Source organism: Mauremys mutica, chromosome 1 (genome assembly GCF_020497125.1).
Source record: "Mauremys mutica isolate MM-2020 ecotype Southern chromosome 1, ASM2049712v1, whole genome shotgun sequence".
Classification (NCBI taxonomy): Eukaryota; Metazoa; Chordata; order Testudines; family Geoemydidae; genus Mauremys; species Mauremys mutica.
In genome coordinates this window covers 60,429,477-60,436,169 of record NC_059072.1, presented here as the reverse complement: position 1 = coordinate 60,436,169, position 6,693 = coordinate 60,429,477, and positions in this window count along the sequence as shown.

Genomic DNA, 6,693 nt, shown 5'->3' with positions numbered 1-6,693 from the left:
TTGGTAGGTATTTCTACGTCCCAACCTACTTCCTTTGAGAGATCTGATGAGCTCATTTCTTAAGGTGGCAGGACTACAGTTGTTGGTTTAAAGGAAGAGCTGATAATTCCTCCATAATTTCCTTTTATTTGTATATGTATCACTGCTTTGATCTGTGGCAGTTACCCTGCCCCCCGTACAAGTGTACGTGGAAGAAGATTAAACTTGTATGACTGTACCGTTCAGTTCACAGGTTGGGTGAGTACAGGCTGTTTTTTCTGCCTCACCCCTCCCCTCCAATGTGGAGGGGGATTGGGCTATGGCCCCATCTTTATCCTATTCACATTGGGGCAACGTGTGCCTTGGGAGCATGTAGTGGGAACACTCGCTGCATTCCCCTCAGTACAGGGATGGAGAAGAAGCTACTTGCATCCTTTCCCCTTTGAGCACACCCACAAGGACTAAGATACAAATTTAGTGCTTGAAAAAGTTCTGCTCCTTCCCTTTCCCTCATCTTGTCCTATCCTTTGGCTACCATCAGGACACCGTTGAAGACAGAAAGACATGGAGCTTACATTCTTCTGATGTCACCAAGAGCACTGTTCATTGGCCAGAAGATACACTGAATACATGGCCAGCAGCAGGACCTTTCCTATACACTTGAGCTTTCAGAGTAAACTACAATGGACAAAAGGGAGAGAACTTTTCTATGCAGTACTACAAAGCACTATAAATTTTCTAGTTAGTTACATTAATGCGGAGTAATCACATACACACATATTAGGTCTGTCAAGTGATTAAAAAATAAATTGCATGATTAATAAAAACCTGTTAAACATAAAATACCATTTATTTAAATATTTTTGGATGTTTTCTACATTTTCAAATATATTGATTTCAATTACAACACGGAAAACAAAGTGTACCTGCTCACTTAATATTTATTTTTGATTACAAATATTTTCATTGTAAAAAAGCAAGAGTAGCATTTTTCAGTTCACTTACTACAAGTACTGTAGTGCAAGCTCTTTATCATGAAAGTTGAACTTACAAATGTAGAATTATCTACAAAAAAACCTGCATTCAAAAATAAAACAATGTAAAATTTTAGAGCCTACAAGTCCACTCAATCCTATTTCTTGTTCAACCAATCACTCAGACAAACAAGCTTGTTTACATTTGCAGGAGATAATGCTGCCTGCTTCTTGTTCACAATGTCACCTGAAAGTGAGAACAAGTGTTCTCATGGCACTGTTGTAACCAGTGTCGCAAGATATTTACATGCCAGATATGCTAAAGATTCATATGACCTTTCATGCTTCAACCACCATTCCAGAGAACAAAATCTACATTTGTAAATTGCACTTGCACCAGAAAGAGATTGCACTACAGTGTTTGTATGAGGTGAATTGAAAATTACTGTCTCTTTTGTTTATCACTTTTACAATGCAAATATTTGTAATAAAAAATATAGAGTGAGCAGTATACACTTTGTATTCTGTGTTGTAATTGAAATCAATATATTTAAGAATGTAGAAAAACATCCAAAAATTTAATAAATTTCAATTGGTATTCTATTGTTTAACAATGCAATTATAATGGAGATTAATTGCAATTTATTTTTTAATCACAATTAATTTTTTTGAGTTAACCGCGTGAGTTAACTGCAATTAATCAACAGCCCTAATACATACACATTATTATACTTTATTTTTATGATACATTGTAGGTCCACATTCTGTCCACAATTACCGCTGCATAATTTGTTGCCTTTCCATTTCACTTTATATTTTAAGTCTAGAGTATACAGAGATCTTACATAAAATGAGCAAATGAAACAGTACTGTCTTTTTATACTCTACGGGGCAGATCCTGCTGCATTCAGCTTCCCTGATTCTCTGCCCCAGAACAAGTTAGAGCTGCCTGTGGGCAACTAACTTCCACCAGTAGTGCATGATCCATTCCTTCTCCCCACCACCAGTCCCCTGCTTTCAGGTCATCAGTGCAGGCTGTAAGGACGGAAACATGGGCTCTGGCTGGGCTAACTCCACCTGAACATCAGTCCCCCAGAACAGATTTAGTTAGTTAAATTTGGAAGTTGCAGTTACCACTAGACTACATAATCTTATTTTTGTTACCCTCATCCACCTTTCTCTTTCTGTATGCCATACTCTTGTTTCAAGTTAGACTGGAAACTTGCCAAGATCTCTTATTATATGTTTGCACTACACTTACCGCTATAGGGACCCCAATCTTGACTGGGGCCTTTAGGTGCTACTGCATATGACCCAGTGCTCTGTGCTGTGTGGTGGTGGCGTGGTCCGGCTCCAGCTGGGAAGTGTGGCTATAGTGCCACCAGTCACTGGTGCCCCAGGCAGCGCAGTAAGGGGGCAGGGAACAGGGGCCGCTGGATAGAGGGCAGGGAAGTTCGGCGTGGTGGTCAGGAGCAGGGGTCTGGATGGTGGTCAGAGGAAACAGGGGGTTGAATGCAGGCAGGGGTCCCGGGGCAGTCAGGAAGGCGGGGGGGTTGGATGGAGTGGCAGGGGGAAGTCAGGGGCAGGGGTTCTGGGGGCAGTCAGGGGAAAGGGATAAGCGGTAATTGGATGGGGCAGGGGTCCCAGGGGGCCATCAGGAATGAGATGAGGAGTTGGATGGGGTGGTGGGGGTCCAGAGGCAGTCAGGGGACAGGGAGCGGGGCTGGGTGAATGGGGCAGGGGTCCCAGAGGGGCCATCAGGAAACCGGGGCGGGGGGTTGGATGGGGCAGGAGTCCCACGGGGGCAGATAGGAGGTGGGGGCCGGGCCACGACCCCCTCCCCTAATGGGCCTCCATACAACCCAATGCGGCCCTCAGGCCAAAAAGTTTGCCCGTCCCTGTTCTAGACTCATCTCTCTGTCAGAGACTTGACCTCATCACAATCATGCAGTTGGAAGAGAAACTGAGCACAAATTTAGAGTAGAAGGAAAATGAGTTTAGCATAACCCTTTCATTTGTTCTACTGTATCATTGTCTATCTGAGGATGTCATCAAATTAATGTGATTTACATGGCCAGATCTGCCAGGAAATTTGAAGGACCAGAGGATATTTGTCAATGCTGAACTGCCTTACCCTGCCCAGCAGCAAGCCACTAGATTACTCTGTGATCCTGTGATAAGTGATGGCTGGAGAGATTTTCTTATCTTAAGCACATGGGGAAAGATGTGTGTGTCCCTGATAGCCAGTGTCAGTCATAATAAAAACATCCAGAAGTCATTTTTAACCCCAAGGCCTATATGATAGATCACCGTAACCATTACATGATTTGCTTATTCTCTACTTATCATCAGTTGGTGAGTTTAAAGGCAACTGAAAGGACAGAATATTACCTGGGGTGTTAGGTGAATTTCAGATGTTCCAGACATGAGTGCCCAGATCTCCAGATGCCTGGGAACTTCTCCAAACCTCATTAGAACTTTTCAGAATATAGAATTTCCATCCTACAGGAAATTACAATATTTCAACATTTGTTTTTGTACTGAAAGGAGAAGGAAAGGTGAAACACCAAAAGTTTTCACAGAAATAAAAATTTCCTTTACACATATTGGCATTTCTGATTAAAACAAAATGTTTCTTTTTTAATGTTGGTATTTTCTACATTTTTGAATTTCAAAATATTGAAGTGTCTATTTGAAACTAGATGTTTTTATATAGGCAACCAAATTGCTATTGACATGATAGCAACTTTTAGCTGTTACTGACTTAAATTGGATTTGAATCAGTACCCTGAGCTGGAAGGCTCTGTGTACCTTATTAGTCTCCTACACAATGGAATCTGTGGCCTTGCCTTCAAGAGGGGGGAAAAAGCCTGATTTTGATCTCATTAACAATGGTTTCACACCACTATAACCATGTCAATGTATTAACTCCTGATCTGCACTGGAGTAAGTAAAATCAGAATTACATCCAAAATTATGGGTTTTAATCTTAGTTTTCAAACCTTGAAAAAGATTTTCCAAGTTTGGGGAAGTTTTAATCCTTTTCTTATTTTACCTAGACTATTTGACTCATTTCTAATTACTTTCAGAATTTAGATTAAGCATATAGAGTAAATGGTGGCATCTATTCTATACCATCTAAGTAAAACTAAAACAAGAAGATGCCAGCCTAAACAATTCAGTATACAGACCATAACTACAGTAGCTTAAATGGGTGAGCTGGAGGCCTTTTAAACACTGGCAGCATTTTCTCCAGCTAAACAATTCCCCCTCTTTTTGCTTGTCTACTCTTAGCTTTGCAGTTCTTGTACTCTCACTGTGAGGATCTCGATGGTTTTTAGGGTGCTTATGATCCCAGACATTACATTCATTATCTTCAGATCAGTACATTTCAGCAGATAAAAAAATGAATTTGGTAGGTAAACATCACATTCTGCAGCATGTAATAGCTGAAGCCTGGTTTGGGTATATGCAGGGGCAGCTCTAGGCACCAGCAAAGCAAGCACCTGCTTGGGGCAGCCCATTTGCAGGGGCGGCAGGGAAGCTGAGAACCAACAGGGGGCTCTGGGAGTTGTAGTTCCTTGGTTAGCTCCCTGCCTATCGAGCCAGCCCTGAAGCAGGGAAAGAACTACATTTCCCAGCATTCCCTTGGCCATTACCAACAGGAAAGGAAGGGAGAGGGAGTGAGGTAGCTGAGACCTCATGCTGCAGTGTGCTGTGAATGGAGAGTTGCAGTGTGAAGGGTAGGGAACCATATTTTAACATTCCAAAAACAGAACACTCCACGGGGAGGGAAGCCCCACCCTGCCACCATCCATTCCCTCCGACTGCCCCCCACAGAAACCCCAACCCATCCAACCCCCCCAGCTCCCTGTCCCCTGATCACCCCCTCCCGGGACCCCTGCCCCTAACTGCCCCTTGGGACCCCATCCCCAATATAAGCCTCCTTTCTCTTTGTCCCCAACTGTCCCCCCTGAGACCCTCCCCACTCCCCCCCTAGGATCCCACCCCCTACCTGTCCCCTGACAAACCCCTGGGACTCCCATGCCTATCCAACCGCTGCCTGTCCTTTGACTGCCCCCCCAAACCCCTGACCCATCTAACCCCCCCTTCTCCCTGCCACTGACTGCCCCCCTGAACCTCCGCCCCATCCAACCCACCCCTGCTCCCTGTCCCTTGACTGCCCCCCCGGAACCCCCTACCGCTTCTCCAACCCCCCCAGCCCCCTTACCGTGCCACTCAGACCAACTTGTCTGGCTACGTGCAGCGCCAGACACGCTGCTGCATACATGCTGCCGTGCTCCTCCACGGAGCCCACAGCCCCCCCCCCCCCACACACACCCAGCACCTGCCTTCCAGATTTGAACACCTCAAAATTCAGGAGTGCTCAAGCTCGGTTTGGGCAGCTGTTACTTCATTTCTCCCAAATCAAATATACTGATCCACTGTAACTTGCTGTAGAAAAACTAGGATAAAATTGAGCAAGAAATGCTTCTCAGTGGTTATTAGGACTGGAATTGCTATTTTCAACAGCCATTGCCTTTTTTTTTGTTTGTTTGTTTAAAAGGAAGACAGTGATATTGCATTGGCAAATTCCCCATAGAAAGAAAGAGTGGAACAAAATAATAAAGGCACCTCAACTTTTCCTCATTTAAGTAGGACAGTCTTATAATATGCATCCAGATATCCTCCAATCACACAAGCTGAAAATTGTTCCACTTTACTGCAGCTCTGTAACCATATGGGACCCTATCCTGTCTGTGTTCTGTGCACATCCAAAATTCCTGCTGAATGACCCGCCCTGGGAGCGAGTTACCAGTGACCCAGGGCTGGGGCGGAAGGAGGGTGCAGGTGGGGGAAGGGGGGCAGAGTCAAGGGCTGGGGCGGGAGGAGGTGTATGTGGGGGGCACTGGTGGGGGGGAATGGGGGAGCCCAGGGCTGGGGCGGCAGAGGGGTGGGGTAAGGGCACTGGTGGGGGGGAAAGGGTGGAGACCAGCGCTGGGGCGGCAGGGGGCATGGAAGGGGAGAGCCCAGGGCTGAGACGGGGGGCAGCCAAAAAATTTTTTCTTGGGGCGGCAAAAAACCTAGAGCCAGCCCTGGGTATATGAAGGACCTATTAGGTTTGTGTATTTGTGGGAAGGGGATGTATTATTTCTAAAGCTCTGTATGATAGCAATTGCTTTCAATTCATTCGTTATTTCTTATATTCCCTTTTACAAGTAGCAGAACAATTCCCCTTCCCCAAAATCCAGCCTTCAAAACTTGCTTGAATCACTGTGCTTTCAACAGTAAAATAACTGAAATGTCCAAGCCGGATAGACTTTTTTTCCTTAAAGCAAAACTTGCTAGTAGCATGAACCTGGGTATAAATTGTGATCTTCTGGGAATACTAACAGCTAGTTCAGCTCTTAGCTAAAAATAATACCCACCCCCCAAATGACAGTAGTGTATCAATACAGATAATGTACAAAATGAAACTACTACAGTAATGAATGTTGAATCCCACGTTTGAAGTTAATGCAAAAGGTTGAAGGCAATTTATAAGCCCTACAGGGTTCAGGCACTTTGGGAAATTAGAGTACATGATTTAATATCTTCTACCTTGATTACTACTGAAAATAAAATAGTTTGAATGTGGCCTGTGGTTCAAGATTAGTAAGCAAGTTGATGAAGGAGAAGCTGATCTACTACAAGAGTCTGATCATATCGGAAATGAATCATGAACTATGGTTTTGGTGTT